At 39.5% G+C, this 21729-nt stretch overlaps 1 protein-coding gene across 2 annotated transcripts in view; it reads right to left on the bottom strand.

Moving 5' to 3' along the window:
• The window catches only part of BMPR1A (bone morphogenetic protein receptor type 1A), a 77538-nt gene that overhangs the window by 34012 nt on the left and 21797 nt on the right, over window positions 1-21729 (bottom strand). For both annotated transcript variants that reach the window (XM_056494622.1, XM_056494623.1), the window contains exon 2: window positions 6394-6515. The gene's annotated coding sequence lies outside the window, so the exon portion shown is untranslated. The remainder of the gene's footprint in view (window positions 1-6393; window positions 6516-21729) is intronic.

The raw sequence follows: 21729 nt of genomic DNA, 5'->3' as shown, positions 1-21729 counted from the left end.
ATGTAAGAAAGTATTATTGTTCAGGGAAATTTTCCGGGACTCTAAATCTATGTGTCTGAGCGCTATCTTATCCTGCTGGTGTTCTGCAAGCCTTGCCGAGATAAAAACTGATTTTAATGCAAACTTAAGTTAAACTCTAAGTGCACTGTAGATCTGCTTGGTTAAATAACTACAGAAACAACATGGCATGCACATGCACACAAATACTCCTCTTACGTTTGAACAATGTACTTTCATCAAATATAGCTTCAAAGACATTTCCAAACCCAAACAGTAATCTTTCAATAGGTAGACAAAAACAGAGTTCAAAGGTAATGTTTACTTCAACAGTTATAATCCTCTATTCCCCTGCACTGAAGTGTTAAAGCAATACTGTTAATTTTTTTTTCCACACAAAATTCAAAAGCAAGCAAGAGCTTTCTGGTCATGAGATTAATGAGATTAAAAATCTCCCATTTGTAATCAACCAACTACACCAGCTCTTGGTGCAAAAATGTTATTTTAAACATACTATGAAACATTTTTCAACAACTGTTGCACAGTAGAACTCAGGATAGCAGGATATCAACAAACAGGGTAGAAGCTTGGTTCGGTTTTTGATTAAGCGAAGATCACATTCAACTAATAAAATCTGTAAGTTTTTTTTCACTCAATCTTTGCTTTTCTCTCCGTATTGTAAGAAAGCAACTGGACTAGGACCTAAAGAAACTAAAAAGGTACAGAGATTATATGATATATTCCTTCTATGAATTTCACTTGGAGTTCCCTACTTTTCTCTTTTACCACCATGGTGTACGACCATATTCACTATTACAGGGATGACTTGCACACTACTTTTTATTGCAAACACTTCCCCCACCCTCCCATCAGCTTTAAACTTGAAGGTATCTCCTATGTCTCAACAGTTCCATAACCTAAAAATCCTAAAAGTAAAACCATGTTCCTCTTAAGTCATCTCTGAATTAACTTTGGCAATTCAATTATTACCTGGTCATTCAAGATCACTTTCTTAATGCCTTATGTTACTTCTGTCAAGGCTGTTATTCCATCTAGGAGTGATTTATTCCTTCCACATATTCACTATCAAAGCCTTTATTTCAGAATTCTTTAGCTTACATGAATCACCTCTAATAGGATGGAATTAAGGCTGATACAAATTAAATCTGTGAAGGAAAAATTGAGGTTACAGGAAAACCACAGATTCTGTAACAGGAAGCAATTTTTGTTGCTAGTTGAAGAGAATACAGAATTACTTTTGACAGAGAGAAGGAGACAAAAAAGCCATCATTATTGAACCTTCACTATCAAGCACTATATAGTATCTTGTAATCCTCTACCACATCCTAAGTATTTTTCCATTTCTATTTTTTGATATTTTTCACACATTTGAGTTAAGAATCATACTGAAACCAAACCAGCTGCTGAAAGACTGCAGTAATTTATTGGGTCTGTGTGACCAGGTTTTGGTGGTGGGAGGCTAAAGGGGCAGCTTCTGTGAGAAGCTGCCAGCAGCTTGTCCAGCCAATGCCAGCTGGCTCCAGGACAGACCCACCACTGACCAAGGCTGAGTCCATCAGGAATGACAATAATGCCTCGGAGATAACATACTCAAGAATGAAAAAAAGTTATTGCACAGATGTTCCTGTGGCCAGGGATGAGAGGAGTGAGAATATGTGAGAAAAACACTGCAAACACCAAGGTCAGTGCAGTAGGAGGGGCAGGAGGTGCTCCAGGCACCAAAGAAGATTTCCCTGCAGCCCCTGGGGCAGCCATGGTGAGGCAGCTGTGCCCCTGGGGCAGCCATGGTGAGGCAGCTGTGCCCCTGGGGCAGCCATGGTGAGGCAGCTGTGCCTCTGGGGCAGCCATGGTGAGGCAGCTGTGCCTCTGGGGCAGCCATGGTGAGGCAGCTGTGCCCCTGGGGCAGCCATAGTGAGGCAGCTGTGCCCCTGGTGCAGCCATAGTGAGGCAGCTGTGCCCCTGGTGCAGCCATGGTGAGGCAGCTGGTGCAGCCATGGTGAGGCAGCTGTGCCTCTGGGGCAGCCATGGTGAGGCAGCTGGTGCAGCCATGGTGAGGCAGCTGTGCCCCTGGTGCTGCCATGGTGAGACAGCTGTGCCCCTGGTGCAGCCATGGTGAGGCAGCTGTGCCCCTGGGGCAGCCATGGTGAGGCAGCTGGTGCAGCCATGGTGAGGCCCCCATCAGAGCAGGCTGTGCCTGAAGGACTGTGCCCCAGGGAAGAGTGACCCATGCTGAATCAGTCTGTGGAGCAGGGAAGGAACTGTCCTCCCTAAACAGCAGCAGCAGGCACATGTGATGAACTGACCACAAGCCCCATTTCCCTTCACTGCTGGAGAGGGGAGGTAGGGCCTAGGAAGGAGGGAGTGGGAAGAAGGTGTTTTTAAGATTTCTACTTCTTGTTCTGCTGTGATTTTGTTAGTAAGACATTCAATTAATATCCCCAAATTGAGTCTGTTTTGCCTCTGATGGTAATCAGTGAGCAACCTCTCCTGGTCTTTATCTCAGCCCATGGAGAGGGGAGTGACAGAGTGGCTTTGGTGGGTGCCTGTGCAAATTTTAAAGACCAATAAAGCAAACTTTTTTTTCTCCTTCTCCATTAAAAAAGTCTCATTAATTCAGAGATTATGGTATCACCAAAAATGAAATCTACTAAGGGGAGTGGAAACAGCATAGATTGCAAGTGTACAGTTGCAAATTCCAAAACAAGTCAGAGTGCATGGAACTTCAACACCTGTATAAATATCCCTCTTCTCATACACTGCCATCTCAAAGACTTCAGGGACTCTCCTCTGCACAGGCAGACCCCTTATCACTTCACTTTCATCCCACTGAAAGCCCAGGACTGAACTGTTTCTGTAAAAAACTTTCATATGCTTTACCTGCCAACTGAAACAAATAATTGTTTTTCAAACACCAGCAACTTGAATGAGCATGTTTGAACGAGAACAGGAATTTTAGATCTTAGAATAACAAAGTGTGTTTGAAGCACAGTGAAGTGTAGCCATCTGCACATCTACACTGTAGAAATTCTCTTAACAGATGTGACTACTGACCCCTCTACCATTACTCTAAACAGATTCAGATTTTTACTCAAGATATCCTGAAATTCCTGTACCTTGCTGTAATCTCAAAACATACATATTTTAAGGACATGATAAAAATATCCTTTCTTTACATGGACTTGGCTGTGGCACACAAGTAATTTTTTTTTAAAGTATGGTACATAGTATCTGGTTTCAAAATAAGAAAATTAGAATGCTTCTATCACAGTATCTTTATAAACATTAAGGATATTATAAAAAAAGACCCTTATTTAAATTCGTCTTAGATTTCAGTAAGCTAACAAGTAGCTGCTTATTATTTTAATATTTAATATTTTAAAATACATTTGAAGTCGACCCCTAGATTTATTTTAATTAAATTCTGTATGAACGGTAACAATTCAGAAACACTTCACCTAACATTTAATGAAACTTGTTGTACCTTCACAACCTTGGAACCTTGGGAGAAGGACATTTTTGACTTTTCAACCTCATTTAGAGAAATCTTCTCCATAAATGGCTACTCAGGAGTGCTTCAAAATAGTCCCATCAGAAAGAAACATTTATCTGCTTTGTTTTGGCTCAAGGGGGAAAAAAAAAGGAAAGAAAACAATTCTTGAAAGCAAAATTAATCCCTATATTACTGTTTGGTTGAAACCCACATTTTACCATTGCTAATCTAAACACTAAATAGAAAATAAGCAAAAAAAGGCAATCTGGTATGTTTCTAATTACATATCCATGTTACAATAATCTGGTTGCAAAACACATTCCTGTCAATACAAACATCTTCAGACTATACTGTAAATGCATTCCTTATATGCTTTTCTCTCTAAGATCTTAAATTGTTCTCTATCCTACCCCATAAAATTACCATCCTCAGATACAGAAATAAAATACAAAATTCAGCTTCCTTTTACTACACAGAACTTGTCTAGATTTCTTTGAAATCTTGTTGCCCATGACACTTTCAACAGGAGCTCCTGAGCCAAACAGAACCAGCATAAAATCAGAGGGATTCCCAGCAGCTTAATCTGACCTCAATGAGCCTGACAGTCTTGACCTAGCAATAGGAAGGCTCTTGTTTTGTGTGGTCTGAGATCAAAATAATGAGACTACTGGAACAGGCTGGAATAAGCCAGGGGCAATGGGAGTAAGGAAAGTCCTGTTAGGAGGACACTGCAGAACAGAGCAGCTCCAGAGTGGAACCACTGGCACTTCCTGTTTTGATCAACTGATTCACAAGATGACATGGATGTCTGGTTCCTCCACTCCTGGAAAATGCTTTGAGCACACTGACCTGTATTTCCCATTTGTGGTCTGAGTCTCAAGTGGCTCAGCGTGTTTGTTATGGAATTAACTCCTAGCAAATAGTTTGCCACCAAGGAAATTCAATGGCAGCTAACCCAACCTTACAAAAGAATTGTGTTCTAACAGAACAGAGAGGATCTTAGGCAGTCTTGATGATTAATAAGGAAATCATTGCAGGAATACCACCTCATCACTGGCACCCTTCATTCTGAAGCACCTGGTATGTGTTTCTGGTACTGAGTGAATGAGCTCCATCACATGAAAGATGCTCCTACCACTACTCGTTTGGAGGACACAGAAAGATGACAACTCTATGGGCAGTAGAAGCTAAAAAGTAGGAAGCTATTCCTAAACTGTCAACTAAAGTTACTGGTTCAGCTGTATGTTAGAGGTCTTAAACGTCCTTCTAAGTCATGCCTTGCTGCAGGCAAGTCAAACTGCAGGAGTATTTGACATTTTAATGGGTGGTGCTGGGAAGTCATCCAAATCCAGTTTTCAACATCCCAAAGAAAATAATCATACAACTAAAACCTTTCTATTAAACAGAGAACACTATATGGGACACCAGTTGCAGAAGGGAATTGAACACATATAACCCTACCAATTATATGTAATATACTTATCTTTCTCCAGCTGTATTGCACTAGAAATACACAAATTCACAGGTGTAATTATAAAAGACCTATTTACCCTACTAAGTAAGAAGTAAGAAGATTTTACACTGTCTCACAAAAGAAAGTAGAATTGACAAAAGTACAATGAAGGGTTGTATTGCAGAGATTTCATATTAAAGAAAGATAAAATAAATATCTTGAGAACTGTCAGACATTTTATACTCTTCACTGAACCCTAAAATGGAAGAAACAGCCAAAGAAATTTAATACCAATTTCTCTCTGTAAACCAATCAGGAACTAACAAATAAACTATCAGGCAGCAATTTTAGATGCCAACAAAAGACATCTTTTGTATATAACAAACATTTGAAACTAAAACACTCAGTTTCATGTTTTTTTGTAGGTGTCCAAACTCATAAATAGGCTCAAAGACATACCTGAAAGCAGGTCAGGCAATGAAATACAATACTGCTGATCTCTCACTCAGGAAGCACATAAAATGTCTGATCAACACCTGGGCAACATACCCTGCTCACATCTGGTATTTATTGTATTTCCCTCTTTTGGCATTCATGATCAAACTTTTTCTTTTGTCTTTTGTCCTTTGCTATTTAAATTCAGGTATAAAAGGTATGAAAACAAGAGGCAGTACATAGGAGCAAGAAAAATTAGCAGAAGGACTTGCTTTTATTTGCTTCTGGTAAGCTCCCCTCTTCTTCCCATTTGTGTGCTTGGTGACTTAGAAGCCCATAATCCATAGTAAAAAGAGAACCAACTGTGTGAAGATAAGGAAATTTTGTGGTGGAGTGGTGTTGCCATTTTATTTTTTCCCAGGTCAGCTATTTACATACAGGGAAAGCAAAAAACAACCTTCCTCCCTCCCTCAACTGCTTCTAATACTACTTGTCTTAAAAAAGACAGTGGACTAGAAGGCAGAAAAAGTAACTTGTGAAGGTGATTTGGGGTATGGGTTTTGTGTTTCCCTTTTTAAAACAATCTTGTGTCCAGAGTTTTCAACCCCACTTCTTATGCTCATGACCTGCCACCTGACACTGTGTAAAGCTTTTGCCCAGTCATATCAGCAAAATAATAGACTAATAATTAACTAAAGCATTAGTAGTATTCGTGAAAAAGCAGATTCTACCAAATAAAATTTGCCTGACACCATTACTGTTTTCCAATGTGCCTTTATACAACAGATGTCTCTGTAGCTGATGCAGATTTGTCTTTTTTCATAACTGAGACATGGACAGAGATAAGATCAAACAGCTGTTTTAATATGGTATTAAAGACTGTCACTAGCATATAAAAAGGTGGCTCTGATATTTTTTATAAGATATGGTGGTTGCTTATCATATGCTTTTTATCCCAAAAATCCTCAAAATAAAATTTTGCATGCATTAACCTTACCTCTGAATTAGGAAACGGAATGAAACTGTATTGTACTTCAAGTTTCCTCCAGACTGTTTTCATCTGTACTTCCACTTCATTAGTTCAAAGGTGGTATTATGGAAATGCATATTTCTATTGATCTGAAAAACACAAAGAGGATTTGATTAAAGAGATAGCTGAAGAAAGTGTGTTGATGGTTTATGGTCTAGAATGTGAACTGCACATTGCACTTTTATCTGGAATTACAGAAACCATCTCCTACGATGAGCTGCTACCAGCTAGAAACTTCCTAAGAGTCATGCATATCCAACAGCTGCACAGTTGCAGCATATTTTCTAAACACTGACACAAAAAATAAATTTCAAATAATTTTATTGTTATAAGTAATTGCTTACATTAAAAATGAACCAACAAAAACATTTATGTCCTTTAGTTTAAACATGTGTTTGTCTTAAATTAATGGTGATGTCAAGGATGAAGGGTATTAGAAATCTCTATAGAGTCTTTCCCATCTCTTCTCGTAACTCTTGGATCCTCCTGTCTATACCAGCCAGATTTGCAAACCTCCAGACACCAAGTTTCCAAGTTTTTGTTTTCTTTTAAAGGATTCAGCAAACTAGAGAATATCAGAATTAACTAGGTTGGAAAACACCTTGGAGACCATTGAGTTCAACCCATGACACCTTGTCAACCACACCATGGCAGTAAGTGCCACATCCAGCCTCTTCTTAAACACCTCCAGGCATTGTGACTCCTGTATAGGCAGAACATTCCAATGCTCAATCACCCTTCCTGTGAAGAACTTCTTCCAAAAGTCAAAAAAAAGGACACATTTTTGGTGACACCAAAGGAAAAAACAAATGCACAGTTCAGTTTTTATTAGAAACATCAGAAAATCTGTAAGACTGCAGCTTCACACCAAAAATCCACTGGTGTCACACCATTAGTTTCCATACACCAGAGACTGCAATATATGGAAAAATAATAGGTTTCTTGTAGTTTTTTGTAGCTAGTTTGCACAGGCATGATTACTCCTGGGAACTGAAAAACAACCAAGACTTTGGACAAAGGTACTGGCAATTGGGTGGGTTTGATTTCTGGCTTGTGGTTTTGAACTGCTGTACATCTCAGAATCAGAGAAAAGCCTGGCACAGCCTCTTACCCAGTTCTCTTAAAGATTGTAAGCAAGCCTGATTTGTATAAAGTCCCAGCATTTTCAGATGCATTGTTGATAGCTAAGATGGGCTTATCAAATTTGTTAGTTTAATTCCATGGTGAGCAGATGCCACCTATTGCAAACTTACCCCATTTTATCAGTGTCACAATTTCTGCATGTTTCCCTCATCTGAAGTTTTTAAAGAGATCCTACAATAATTTTACCATTTTGAAGTCCCAGTCTTATGACTGATCATAACCTTGAAAACCACACAAGCACCACCATTTTCACCACTGGTGAACACCACCATTCCAGCTATACTGTTAAATAACATACAGTCACTCATACAGTGTAGAGATGTAATGACTTTTGAATACCAAGGCCAACAAGAGGGGTGCAAACGGACAAGCCATGTGCATGATTTCCAGCAGAGAGTTTCAGCATCCATTCTCTCTTTTCCTTCCTAAGCACCATAAAGACCTTTACCATTAAAAGAAGGTCAGAATACTTCTGTCTCCACATCCATTTATAAGCACTGCTACTCACACACTGAGGTTTAATAGTCTTGGTAATAAATAATAAATTTGTGCTAAATGGTAACCCGAAACCATCCAGAATATCAGATAGCACCAATTCTTAAAGACAACTGTCTCCTCTGAGCAGACAAGCTGACACTTGACTTATTTCTTCCATGGTAAAACTGAAAAAACACTAGCCATATAGTTGTGTTTGTAGAGATTGCTTTCGCTTTATCTTCTCCTGTCTAACCAAGGACCTCACGTTCATCTGCTGGTAGGCTCCAAAAGAATAACAGAAAAAAAGTTGGTGTGCTTTCTGTTTTTACACCACCTCCAATCTCCCTGTATCTAGTACCTGAATTTATATAAAGTCCACTTGGTATTATTTAAAGAGTTTACTTTACAAGAGTAAAGACATTTCTGAATAATGCAGCTCAGGGTTTTTTTGTTTTGCTTTAAAACCATGTCCTCCATGTATTTTTTCCAAACTTCCAAATTGATGAAGTAGCTGTTCAATTCTGTAAGTATTCATGCCTTTCCTGATTCCAACCCCATGGATCAGATATCTAAGCTCTTTTACTAAACTTTATTTTGATGAACTTCCTGATCTGCATGACTCTTAAGTATGTCTATATTAGCATTTAATTCAAATCAGGACTGCACTTCTGAAGTCCATCTCCCAAACAACCCTATTTTCTTGCTTTGCTTTACATTGCAAAGCAGTCATCAAGTACATGAACCAGATTTCTTCTGAATAAAATCAGTATACATTGTACACGCTCCAACCACTAAGAGGAATTCAGCCACAGAATCGGACCAGGACTAGCCTGAAATAAAACTCTAACCACCTGTGTAGCACAGATGCCAGGTTCTCAGCACCTGACAGATCTGATCTTATTACACCACACTGCTTGGTGATGTGGACACAGTCTCTTTTATGACTTACTGAATTTTTGTGTCAGTTCCAGATTCATCTTTCCCTTTTTTAAAAAGGCAACTCAAAAACCTCTCTCAAGATAGGACAGAAATTAATGATAATTATTAAATTATGGGAGTGACCTCACTGTGTTACTGTTTCTTCCAGTTCTTCATCAGCATGAAATGCTACTTGAGAATATACTCAATTTTATAAAAATCAATTTACTTAAATATTTATTTTTATACACTTATCCAAACTGCTTAATTATTAATATATGTTTTTCAAAATGTTTAGTACCATTCTTGATGGCATCTTCCAGAGAAGTGCTATCAAGTACAAAATAAAACAAGTGAATAAATTATTTGCACAACTATACCTCCACTTCATTAGAATTTGCTAAACTACAGCAACTATAGGAGGCTCAACTTCAAAAGTACAGAGTCTCACAGTGCTTGTCACTAGTTACATATTACATCCAGATTTACCTACAAATTGTTCTTAATAGCAAGACTAAATCTGAGATCTTCATATACCATCAACTGAAAAATAGAAGCACTCAGTAGGGGAAAGGAAAAATCTGAATTACATGAACACACTAGCTACTACATAATCCAGAAAACTCTAGATATTTTTGCCACTGTCAGGCCCCAGGGAACAGTCAGAATATCTAAACTGAGTTGATTTAAACCTCATTTGGGAGTGGGGGGTTTCTCCTGCTAGCAGAGAGTGCAGGAAGCAGCAGCTATGAGCAGGACAGACAGACCACAGGGACTTGCACTGGCAAAGCTCAAGTCAGTCTGACTTGCCTTGAGGAGCAAACTTAGTCAGCCTCTGGATTCCTTTTTTCTTGTCTTACCACTTATCTCCAGTTACTGCTTCCCTTCTCAGTAGTTTTAGTTTCTTCAGTTCCAGGGCCACATCTAATTCATTCCCTTACCTGTCACTTCTTTTGATGCCAAAAATTTCCCTGGCACTTGACTTTTGCACTCTGTTCATTCCCACTTTGCCCCCACTGCCTCACCAGTTTTCATGTGAATTACTTTACTCAAATTATCTTTCTTCCTGAAGGAGCCTGCTACTTGTTAAATACAGTGTGTATTTAAGGAACAGAAGTTTGTAAAGTAACTTAAAGTCACATAAGAGTTTAACTAATTCAAGTGCAATTAAGTAGATGATCATACAAGAACTCATTGGTAAAGACAGGGTTAAATACTTGACCATTCACTCCAGCCTCCAGTTACTTCTTTTCCTGCTCTTTCACTTGCACCAGCCATCTGCAGAGCACTTCTGCAGGGTGGCCATTCAGGTAAGCATAACTTTATTTCAATTTATGAAACAGAACTTGTTTTGGAGTTTCTGTGAATTCAGTACATGGCACAAATGTGGGCTTGGGTGATACCAGACACATAGTTACATCAGAAAAAAAAAATGGGGGGGGAGGGCGGCAAAACCATTCAGCATCTGAGACTTGGCATGGGAGCAAAGGGGAACAGCATGTGCTGCTTGCAACGTGTCTCTGTGTGCAGTGTCAGAGTTCACAGCCAGCTGGCAGCTCAGGGAACCAGAGATGGGAGAGGTTTCAGAAGCAGAATTATTCCTTTTCAGGTAAACTATAGTCCTAGACAATAGGCTGTTTGTTAGAAATCTATGCACAATGAAAATACACTGCAGACCCATATGGCAGGCTGGAAGATCCTTCAGTTAACAATCTCATGACTGCCACTAGAAAATACAGCCAGAATTCCTGTTATCTGTTGCTTTTACAGGACTACTACTACTTCAAAATATGAACTGAATTGCAAATGGAGAGAAATCATACCAGATTTCCAAATTTTACTCCACAGTTCATGTCCAAAGATAGGAATTTATTAAGGAAACCTTTTTCAACAAGTTTGCATATGAGCTAAACCCCCACAGCACAGTGGGAAAAGCAAACATCATGCTGTATGGAAAATCTGGGGCTTGCTGGTTTTGTCTGTCAAAAAGTGAAGGTATATGAGCAAGAACATCTCACTGAACAAACAGCCCTTCCAAATACAATGAGACCAGCTTATGAAATAAACTGGCTGAACAAACACTTTCCAGTCCCTGGACATCATGTCTTCTAGGTAGTAAGAGGGAAAGTAAGAGCCTAAAACATGGTTCAAGTGCATTTTTGATCTTTGAGGCAAGGTAGTTCAAAATTGTTCAAAATCATGTAAGTAAAAATATATCTCTGTGAAAGCTAATTTTAAATATTAATTTTATACCTACCTTCCCTGGAGTTTTAATTAAAAATATTAAGTTATTCTTGCAAGGTATTAAAAATGCAAGGAATTATACAGCATTCAAGTACTTCATGATTTACAGTTCTTCACATATGTATTACACTGGGTTGTATATGTATCCTATATATCCTTCCTATATATCTGGTCAAAACACTCAAATTAGTTCAGGATACCACTGTTCTTTCCAGCACTTACAGGTTGTTCTTGGATAGCCTAGATTTTGTTGTTTTTACTGATTACTGTGTGGATCCTTTGCAGTAAAAAACAATCTTAATTATTTGTGAGAACATCAGAAATACTGCTGTGAAGCAATTTGAAAAAAACAAGATATGACACAGAACAGAAATAATACAGACTGAAACATCAACTGGGCAATTCCAATACCCGGCTGATTGGTTGTGTAGGCAGGTGGAGTAATGCTGCTGCCACCAATGGAATCAATTCTTGATTGACCTTTCACTGTCAGTCTGACAGAAAATATAGGACAAATTGAAAAAATTCTGTACAATTGAAAAAACCCCTAAAAACCTACAACTGTTTTTCTTTAACTCAGGTCACCCTCTTTTGTGAGAGCAGAAGTTCTCTATCAGAGCCATACAACTTTCTTCTTCTTGACTCTGTTTTTTATTTCATGAACATGACTAGCTGCAAGTTAAATCAATGGACCAGGCCTAGCACAGCAAAGTATTTTTTAGCAGAACAGACAGCTCCTCTTGTTTACTCAAGAGGTATCAGAAGACTCCTCACATCACTCGTCCCCTTTTCATAGGAGGGGAGAATCTGTGCCCTAGAACAACCCAAGCTTTTCCTTCTGAGGCCTTACAACCATGCAAGCACACACAGACACATGACACCCTGAACAGGTAACATCTGAAGGACCAACACACTTTAGCAGCTAAGCAAGTAGTCTACCTGCCCTTGTTACACATTTTTGTTTTCATCATCTTCAGTACCTTCTGTGATAGAAGACAAAATGGTCTACATGATCAAGCTCCTGAAATATCATTGCCCCGGGCAGATCTAGAGGTATGAGAGTACAAATAAATTCCTGCGTAAGGTGGGACTGTGCAGTATCTGACAGAAAAAAAGTATTTTCCAGCATGACACAAATCTGCAGGAATTACAATACACCATACTCTCCACAGCATCTAGTGGCACAAATAATTTGTTACTGGGGCCATGAGAATCCAGGTACAAGGCTCATTCTGCCTCATCACTAGGGCCAGATAATTCCACCAGATTTTTACTTTGCCCTGGCAGATGTAATTTCCCATACCAGAAAAAGTCTAAACCTCCTGATTTCTTATAGGGTATCTTCAGTGTTTTAGCCACATCATCTGTAGTCATCTGAAGCACTCCACAGGCTGCTGTGCTGGGAGAGCAGGCTCTGTGTTCCCAGAAACACTGCAGAATTCCTGTCAGTCGTCTTAAATATTTTTCAACAGTGAGCCAGTAGAAGCTGAAAAATCAGCTCACTCTCCAGACTTTGGAGCTAAAAGGAATCTTACAACAGCTTGCTGTTAGAAGAAAAGCAGTTACCCTCAAAAGGAAACTCATCAGCCTGCAACAGTGGTGACAAATCAAAGCCACCAGCTCATTCTGTGCTGAGAGGTGAAGTCAGAATCTGACTTGTCAAGCTTTGTCAAGTAACAACTGGGCAAAAGCCTTTGCTGAGCAACTCCTTCTTTCATCACATCCCACAGCTCTCCTAAGTATCCAAAACAATTTCTCTAACAAATATGCTTGGTTTTCAAGACAGATGTAAAACTCAACTGCTTTAGCACAACTTTGGAGGTACCTGGCCCAAAGCTCCTCCACCCGCAATCTCAGCCTCCTCCAGGGGTACTGATGACAGTGGCACCACAATTAACAGTCTTCGTTGTGTCTGACATCCCTGAAAACATAAGGCTGCTTGTGACACCACTGATTTCCTAAGTTTTCTTCAAGAAAACCCCAGCCCAGGCTCCATGCTGTGTTTAACCATCAGGCAAATTTCCCAGTCAGCCTTCCCAGCAGCCTCAGACAGTCACTGGGCCACACTTGCCACCTGGCTAATAGGTTGCCTCGTGTGGATGGAAGCAACAATTAAATTGGATCACTTGGCACACAGACTCCAAGGCGCACATTCTTATCATAATACTGATCCTGGGAATGTTGCCCAGAGTGCAATTTCTCTCTGACAAAAGAGCCAATGAAATTCAGCTTCTGCCTGTCCCGCAGGACATATTAGAGCACATTCTGATAGGTGATCCTCTTCTCCCTCCCCCTAAGATTCCTGCAAAAGATCAAGTATTTATTTTATCTGTCTATTTTACAGAGTAATTCAAATGGTAAGAAACATTTTCAGGGACCCTTTGATTTAAAAAAATAGAAAATTCTGTTGCAACTTTAAAACCACATGGTTTAGTGCACTATCAAAATACTATAGAGCAACCAACCTCAAAACCACACTAATGTTCTATCACATTGCCTTATACCTCTGTGTGTAGGATTGATATTTACTTTCTTAAATCTAAATTTTACATTAATTTTTTAAAAAAAATTAAATAATGTGGCAGGTTGACTTAGGTGCTCAAAGCCACTGTCACTGTGTTCCTCAGCTAAACAAGGAGAAGAAATAGAACAAAAGGCTTGTGGGTTGAGATAAGGACAGGGAGAGATAACTCACTGATTAATGTCACAGGCAAAACAGAGTCAACTTGGGAAATTAGCTTACTGTATTATCAAATTGAAGTAGGATCATGATAAATAAAGCCAAATCTTAAAAACACCTTCCCTCCATCCCACTCCTCTTTTTAGGCTCAGCTTTATTCCCAAAATCTTCACCTCCTCTCCTCCCTGCAAGTGGCACAGGGGAACAGGGAATGGGGACATCGATCAGGTCCTGACACATTGTCTGTCTCAGCTGATCCTCCCTCCTCAGGGGAAGGACTCCTCAAACTCTTCCACTGCTCCAACATGGGATTCCTCCCCCAAGAAATAGTTCACCCATGAACTTCACCAACATGACTCACTCCTACAGGCTGCAGTTCTGCATGAATTGCTCCAGTGCAGGTCCCTTCCACGAGGTGCAGTCCCTTACGAGAAGCACAAGTTCCTTCCGCAGCATCACAAGTGCTGCCAACAAACCTGCTCCAGCATGAGCTCCTCTCTCCATGGGGTCACAGCCTCCTTTGGGCACAAATCTGCTCCAGCATGGGGTTCTCCACGGGCTGCAAGTGGAACTCTGCTCCACTGTGGACCTCCATGGGCTGCAGAGGCACAGCTGCCTCACCATGGGCTGCATGGGAATCTGCTCTGGCACCTGGAGCACCTCCTACCCTTCCTTCTCCACTGACCTCGGTGTCTGCAGAGTTCTTTTTCTTTCTCTGACACATTTTCACTCTTCTCTTCAGGTGCAGTTGCTACTGCACAATAACTTCTTCCTTTGCTTACACATGTTATCCCAGAGACACTTCCACAGTGAGTGGAAGTGATGGGCTGAGGCTTGGCCAGCAGTGGGTCCCTCCTAGATCTGGCTGGCACTGGCTCCATTTGACATAGGGGAAGTTTCTGGCACCTTCTCACAGAAGTTGCCCCTGTAGCCTCACAGCAACAAAAACCTTGCCATGCAAACCAAATACAGACACACAAAATCATATTAAACACAGGCTAACTTCTGACAAGAAACACAGGTCACAGGAACACGTAGCTGGGAGTAAGCAAACCTTTCCAACAAGATCACTGCCTTCAGCAAAGCACTAAGTCAGAGCCATCAGCTCAACAGCTCTGAGCACATGGAAGCGTGACAGATTCTTCAAGGAAATCAGGAGACACCTCAGACACCAATCCCATCACGATAAGGTTAAAGGCCTTCACCATGAGCAGCCCTATCAAGTACATAGGTTTTTCTATAGAAAAGTGGATTACAGGCTAAAGAGTAAAATAACTGATGGAGGAACCTTTGGAGTCCACATTACATCCAGCCACCTTTTTAACTTAGATCACTAGCCATATAACACTACATAGCAAAACAAAAAGAAAGGCATGTAAAAATATTTCAAATTATTCTAGACAACTTCAGAATTCACTTGGGCCACATGTAGTATCTACTCTTTAGATATTTGGGTATTTTTATAGATTCCTTTGGACTTTATAGATTCCTTGGGACAAAATTTCAGAAAGTCATAACCCCATAGTCTTCTAATGTACAATGTTACACGTGCTTGTCTACAGGAATGTTCTAGCTTTCCACAATTAACTGAAGCTCCCAAAACAACTGTAAGTCTTTGGCAGAGAAGATACACAACTAAATATTTTACTCATTTTTGTAATTCAGTGGTGAAAAAATCCCCACCTTTCTGAACAAGGTGAAAGAATGCTTTATACTCCAAATGACCATGTGAAATTACATTGATAGCCTTTGACTGTATCTCATTGCAAGCACATTAAGCTTTCCTTTACTCATTTACAGGTACTGCAAACTTTTTCTGATACAATGAGATCAATTTATTATTCAGACAATTGAATATTATCCTCAGAAAACACAAGTCATCTTTTTTTTTGCAAAAGTTGTTACACACAAGAAAGCTGTAATTATGGAATCAACTCTTTTAGTAAGATGTTTGTACTAGGGACTTGCTGGAGCATACTTGGTCTCTGAAATTTCTTTAAACATTATTATTTCAGAAAAACAACAACCAAAAAACCAAACAGAAGCTAGAATCATGGAATATCCTGAGTTAGAAGGGACCCACAAGGATCACTGAAGCTTAACTCCTGCACAGGACCACCCCAAGAGTCACACCATGTGCCCAAGGGCATTGTGCAAAAGCTTACTGAACTCAGCCAGCCTTGGGGCTTTGGCCACTGCCCTGGGAGCCTGTTCCAGTGCCCAACCACCCTCTAGATAAAGAACTTTTTTCTAATATGCAACCTCAACCTCCCCTGACACAACTTTAGGCCATTCCCTCAGTCCTGTCCCTGTCACCACGGAGCAGAGATCAGTGCCTGCCCCTCCTCTTCCCCTCAGGAGGCAGTTGTGACTGAGGTCTCTGCTCAGTCTCCTCCTCTCCAGGCTGAACAGACCAAGGGACCTCAGTCACTCCTCATCTGGCTTCCCCTCAAGGCTCTTCACCATCTTTGCTGCTCTCCTTTAGACACTCTCTAATAGCTTTCTATCTCTCTTGCTTTGTGGTGCCCAAAACTGTACACAGGACTTGAGGCAAGGCCACACCAGGGCAGAGCAGAGAGGGGCAATCCCATCCCTTGACCAGTCAGTGATGTTGTGCTTGACGGACAATTAGAAGAAATTTCTCAAGTAATAAAACAAGCTGTATATTTGCTAAAGTATTCTTTACTCATCAGGATTTTAGAAGACATGAGCATGAAGTAATTTCCATCCTTGCAATTTGCATGATGATACAGCACTTAATTTGCAAGTCTAAACTCAGGCCACTATGGCCTCAACATCTGCCCCAGCTGAGGTGAACAGGTTGGAGTAAGGCAATGCTGCCTCACATGGCAAATAATACACAAGGTTAATTCAGTGTGGACACCAAAGGTGCACAAAAATCCTCAGCCATTTCAGCTATTAAGTCTAACAATTATTCATTCTGAATGCCAGAATGTTATACTGCCTCTAGTTCTTTGGTCACCATATTATGAATGCTTTCAATTTGACCTAAGATTTCTAATGACAGATTTCTGAAATACTACATCCAGAATAGACCTGAAGGGCAACAAACAAACACAGGGCAGGAAAACTAATCACCAGGTTCCTGGACATGCTGTATAGTTATCTAATACCTAATCTGGCCTTGCATTTCCTATTGATTTATATATTTGGAAGCAATGGTGAAGAATTCATCACATCTCAAATTCTCTTCTTGAAATGCACAGGAGTCCTGGTGCCCTCATCAAGGATTTGAATGAAAACTAAGCTGCCTTTTTTCCCCCACTTAGCAAAGCCATAAAAAAAAACCTCATTGTGGTAAAAGGTGGTGACAGGCCACTTGCAGAGAACAATACAGATCTCTTCTGGTTAACTGCCTGGGAACAGGTTCATTTCATATAGCAACACCACCTTCCATGGACAAACACTAAAAGAGACTGGCTGTATCCTACAAAATGGAAAAAAAAAAAAAAAAAAAAAAAAAAAAAAAACTTGAAAAAGAATAGCTAAATTAAATCCACAGCTTCTTCAGCGTGGGAGAGTTTTTGTCAACAAAAGGCACCAGAGGTGTGCCTGCTGAGAACTCCACACCTGGCACTCTGCACACACCTCGAACTGCTCTGGCAATGCGGACATGAGCTAACAAATCTGACAGCTGCTCTCCTTCAGACACATCTCAATACTTTATTTTGGAAGTTAAGGCATCATCCCACAACTTGTGGATGGACAGGGTGCTCCCAAGAGGGACCTGATGAGTACAAGTGATCATTCACTGCTGTGCCTGCTGAAGACATGGCTTTACAGAGATGAGCATAAAGCCTATGAAAGAAAGGGGAAAAGGGAGAAAAAAGGCATAATTTGATTTTTAGCCAATTAAACACTCTTGGGGTTGAAGAAGACCACAGTTTTAATACATGCTTTATAGCAAGATACACACTCAGTGAGAACTTAATTTATTCTTGGTATGTAGATAAAGCAATTGAGACTTCACTGTGTTCCAGAGTGGCTTGAAAAATAATATGAAAGCTTTTCCATCAACATTGAGAGACAGCATCAGAAAAATACGAGCAAGCATTGATGGTAGTTATTGTTCAATCATGTTTTTGAAAAATTCATGCTTATTTTAGTTCTGGAAAGCTTGTCCTGCTGCAAGAAACTTAAGATACTTGACATTGTTGCTTTAATATGACTTCTAACAAAAAAACCCAACCAACCAACAAAAACCCCAAACCCACAAAAAACAAAACCCTCTGACTCTAGCGGCTTTTTCTATTTACTGAAGACAGAAGAGCTAGCAGCTGACATTTGAATCTCATTTAAATTCAAACAGGAAATACACTTTAAGGACTTATCAACTACAGACTGATTCACCCTTGATGCAGTGGATTCTCCATTCTGAGAAGACTTCTAAATGCACAGGTAAGAGCATTTATAGCATACTGGGCTAGGAATTTATGTTGTTTACTTTTACCTATGGACAGAGAACAACCCCAAGTAGAATTACTCAAAGCTGAATACAACATCCACACTGCTTAGCCCCACCAGGCAGAGTTCTCCATACATATGACCAGTTTGAAACTAGTGGAGACAAAGTTCAACACACAGAGCATGGACCATTACAAGAATACTTTTTTATCTTTCCAACTTTGTCCCATTTGTGGCTAATTAATAATATTTAAACTTAAAAAACTTTGAAAAAAGATGAAAGCGGAGTAATTTCAGGTGCATAAATTAGTGCACCATGTGATGTGTATCTTTCAAGAAAAAGCTAAATCAAGTTTAACAGATACACTTAAAATAATTAATTACCCCAAGTAATTTTTCTTACTCCATTTTTCTTTTGGGGAAGAAGGAAAACAGAGCATCTTTTTATGTTCCCTTAACTTGGCTAATTCATTTCCTACTCAAATAAGTAACGAAAATTCTTGTTTTAATCAAGGAAAAATATGAAAAGGAGGTCGAATAGAGATAACCTCTGTCCCTCTCTACTCAGAATCATCAGCATTCTATTAAACCATCAAGTAATTCATATGTTAACATTTAAATAAAAGAACTAGCAAAATGTTTAACACTGGGAGCTTCTTTACTGGCTATGCTAAAGCTCTATATCAATTTCAGCTGATTTAACCCTTCAGATGAATGACACCTATTTTATAAAATTATACAGGCAACACTGCAGCAAAATACTTCTCCATGCAGAGAAGCTACCTCCTCCTCCTAAGCAATGTGGAGAACTATTTATAAAACAATCAATACTGTGAAATTTAGGGGAAGGCAGCAAAGATTTCCAAATAAGATTGCTGGGTTATCTTTTCTTTTAGGTTTCTTTGTTTTCACCTTCTTAACACAGACTACAGAATATACACACCACTGCAAGACAAAGGCCAAACTACACACAAATATCTTTCGGGCACAAAAGGAATTCAGTCACATCTGGGTATATGCTCAAAAGAAATTTGTATGACTTACAGACTTCACTAACAGGAGCACTCCTTGGAATATTTTCATCGTTTAACCAGGTAACAACAATGCAACTAAAGTGTCACTCTTCAGGTAGATTCTTTCAGCATAATATAATTTCCACTGAACCACAAAGCTACTGAGCAGTCCTTACTCCTTGAAGAAAGACACTTCAGCCCACTAATGACTTACTGGAACTTCATTCTCTGTGTGACAAGAATGCAAGACACTTGGAAGTGATGATAGATTTCAACACTAGATACTTTCCAAAAGTATTTACTGGAAATAGAAAAGAATCCTAGTCCAGGGCAACAGCTTCCTTATTCAGGTTAAGAAAGGTGAAAAGCTGTCCAAGAGCAAACTGAAAGTAAAAAACAAAGTCAGCTTTTCCTGAAGGGTTTTATAAAGGATGGATTTACATTTTGTCTCTGTTTTTTCTTTACAGCAAAATGCATAAATTAAAACTACTATATATATAACATATAATTAAGCAAGACTGCAAAAAGAAGATAGATAGATAGATAGGTAGACAGATAGACAGATAGATAGATAGATAGATAGATAGATAGATAGATAGATACTATCATGACAACTTTTGCTTGCTCAAATCCAAAATGCAATTGTTGGAACAAACAACTGCAGGAAAAATGTACAGGCTGTGGATTCAATATGTGTAAGACTACATGCCTTCCAAACCCAAGGAGGAATAAGTTCAGTATTCCTATTTTTAAAAAATGTAAAAGAACATTTAAAAACTTATTTATGTAGTCCCTTTCTTAAAAAACACAGAGTCTTTGAAATTGTGAAACTACCTTCCACCTTATTATAAGCAACTTTGAAAATGACTAAAATTGAGACAGAGCTTCCACAGAAACACAGAGTTTTCCTTACTATCAGCCCTACCAACTCAGTCCAGAGCCAGCAATAGGTTACTTTCTTGGGATTGCTGTAACAGTGGAAGATTCTGTAAAATGAAGCATGTACCCCAGGTATGTCCCTGCATTCACTTCAGGTGATTTATTCAAGTATATATGAGTGCAAGCCAGGAAACAGCTTTCCAGCACACAAGGAAGTTTGGAAAGTCTGACTTGGTTCTACTGTCTCTAAAAGAGTCACAAGATAAAACAATAAAAGTTACTTAAGTAAGCAGAAATAAATGCATGTTTAGAAAGAAGTTCTGCTGAATAGAAGCAGTACTCTCACACATTCCTTTTACCATTAGTATACTCTCAGAACTAAAATAGAACAAATATTTAAGTATATTTAAACAGAACCACACAACAACTCAAAAATAAGCTTACAGCTCGAAAACAGAACTTGAAAGATCTAAGCAGTGTAACTAAATCTTAATCAAAGCAGCATGCAATCAGACTCTGGCAGTCACTAGAGCAGATGCCTGCCACTAGTGTAATGTAAGCATCTCCATAACCTAACTCCTCCTTATTTAGAAAGGAGAATATCTGGGGTAAGAACAAAAAGAAAAGTTCAGAGTTGCAGGAAACACAGGAAAGGGTGAGCATAAGATGCTGTAATGTATTTTGCTTGAGCATGTATGTCTGGTAATCAGGTGAGACATAGAAATTCTGAAGTTCTTTAAAATACAGGATGCCTGTCTCTAATAAACCAGAGTATTGTATGATAATTCAGTGACCTGATTAAGTGAGTTTTAACTGTCAAACTGCCAAAACCTTGTGTAGATATGAGACTATATGGGTCTTGGCCTTTCCTAAAACCAGAAAAGGGAGTGGGGAAATAGGGAGGAAACAATGATGTCAGGCAACAGAGATATGCATGACCCAACCCAAAAACTGCTAATAGTGTCCCAACTGGATACTATCAACTCCTGCCAAGGCTTGCAAAGGCATCCAATGGCCTTGGGTTATTTTGTGTTTCCTGAGATAACTAGGGAGGGAGAAGAGGCAACCACACAACACACAATTCTTCAAAATGCTGCTCAAAACGCTTAAACATTCAAGTGTTCAAGAATTCTCCTGATGAATTAAGAACTTTCAGGCTTTCCTTGTCTACAAGCTCCCTCAGGGAAAAGGTTTATCTCTTTGTCAACAGACCCTAATGTTTTGCAATTTGTACAATGACAGTATCAGTTCTATGCACAGAGTCCAGCAAACAGGTTTGCCAGAGGTGAGGGGCTTCTTGTACGGGGTGTTTTCTTCTGTTAAATAAGCTGGAAGCTGTTCAGTTCCTCTTTGTTAAAAGATGTGAAATATTTATAAGATATCTTAAGAGGAACATTCTTAGATACTGTAAAATAGCAGCAGTTTGGAAATGTAATTCTTATCACACTACTTGTAACCCGAGCCCAGAACTGACAAACTGAAAAGCAGCCCCAGAATCCTGTACCTGCCACTGGGAGGGGGAGG

The sequence above is a fragment of the Oenanthe melanoleuca genome, chromosome 6 (assembly GCF_029582105.1).
Source record: "Oenanthe melanoleuca isolate GR-GAL-2019-014 chromosome 6, OMel1.0, whole genome shotgun sequence".
Taxonomy (NCBI): domain Eukaryota; kingdom Metazoa; phylum Chordata; class Aves; order Passeriformes; family Muscicapidae; genus Oenanthe; species Oenanthe melanoleuca.
This window is presented reverse-complemented; position numbering and strand designations above follow the sequence as displayed.